General features: G+C 52.9%; 1 non-coding gene across 1 annotated transcript in view; it reads left to right on the top strand.

Moving 5' to 3' along the window:
• The first annotated feature begins 315 nt into the window (after positions 1-315).
• LOC126334125 (small subunit ribosomal RNA) overlaps positions 316-1423 on the top strand; it is a 1893-nt gene continuing 785 nt past the window's right edge. The window contains exon 1 of the ribosomal RNA XR_007564562.1: positions 316-1423. This exon is cut by the window's right edge and continues 785 nt beyond it. This is a non-coding gene — a ribosomal RNA (small subunit ribosomal RNA).

Below are 1423 nucleotides of genomic sequence, written 5' to 3'. Positions count from 1 at the left end.
GTCTCCCGCCGGCAATGCCACGACAGCACGCTCCCGGGCCTCTGTCGGCAGCGGCAAGCTCAGTTGGGAGCAAGGGTGTTCGCACTAAAACCGTCTACTCGCCTAACTCCGGGCGATTGCGCCTCTCTCGAAACCGACCAAGTACCTAGGACGGCGCTGCGCGCCGCCGGGACCTGAGAGGGTTTCGAGGTGTATCGTGCAGGGGAGCTCGGCCTCCTCCTGTTTGCAGAATAATTGAGCGGACGCTTGCGTGTTCGCGCGGGCCCCCGGGACACACTCCCGGGCGGCCGGCTGCTCAGCTCTAGTTGACGCAGCTCCCTGGTTGATCCTGCCAGTAGTCATATGCTTGTCTCAAAGATTAAGCCATGCATGTCTCAGTACAAGCCGCATTAAGGTGAAACCGCGAATGGCTCATTAAATCAGTTATGGTTCCTTAGATCGTACCCACGTTACTTGGATAACTGTGGTAATTCTAGAGCTAATACATGCAAACAGAGTCCCGACCAGAGATGGAAGGGACGCTTTTATTAGATCAAAACCAATCGGATTGGCTTGTCTGGTCCGTTTGCCTTGGTGACTCTGAATAACTTTGGGCTGATCGCACGGTCCTCGTACCGGCGACGCATCTTTCAAATGTCTGCCTTATCAACTGTCGATGGTAGGTTCTGCGCCTACCATGGTTGTAACGGGTAACGGGGAATCAGGGTTCGATTCCGGAGAGGGAGCCTGAGAAACGGCTACCACATCCAAGGAAGGCAGCAGGCGCGCAAATTACCCACTCCCGGCACGGGGAGGTAGTGACGAAAAATAACGATACGGGACTCATCCGAGGCCCCGTAATCGGAATGAGTACACTTTAAATCCTTTAACGAGTATCTATTGGAGGGCAAGTCTGGTGCCAGCAGCCGCGGTAATTCCAGCTCCAATAGCGTATATTAAAGTTGTTGCGGTTAAAAAGCTCGTAGTTGGATTTGTGTCCCACGCTGTTGGTTCACCGCCCGTCGGTGTTTAACTGGCATGTATCGTGGGACGTCCTGCCGGTGGGGCGAGCCGAAGGGGTGCTTTCGCGTCCCGAGGCGGACCCCGTTTAAATCCTACCAGGGTGCTCTTTGTTGAGTGTCTCGGTGGGCCGGCACGTTTACTTTGAACAAATTAGAGTGCTTAAAGCAGGCAAGCCCGCCTGAATACTGTGTGCATGGAATAATGGAATAGGACCTCGGTTCTATTTTGTTGGTTTTCGGAACCCGAGGTAATGATTAATAGGGACAGGCGGGGGCATTCGTATTGCGACGTTAGAGGTGAAATTCTTGGATCGTCGCAAGACGAACAGAAGCGAAAGCATTTGCCAAGTATGTTTTCATTAATCAAGAACGAAAGTTAGAGGTTCGAAGGCGATCAGATACCGCCCTAGTTCTAACCATAA

The sequence above is a fragment of the Schistocerca gregaria genome, unplaced genomic scaffold (genome assembly GCF_023897955.1).
Source record: "Schistocerca gregaria isolate iqSchGreg1 unplaced genomic scaffold, iqSchGreg1.2 ptg001696l, whole genome shotgun sequence".
In the NCBI taxonomy this organism is placed as follows: domain Eukaryota; kingdom Metazoa; phylum Arthropoda; class Insecta; order Orthoptera; family Acrididae; genus Schistocerca; species Schistocerca gregaria.
The sequence above is the reverse complement of the archived record's forward strand: the minus strand, read 5'-3'. Positions and strand labels throughout refer to the sequence as shown.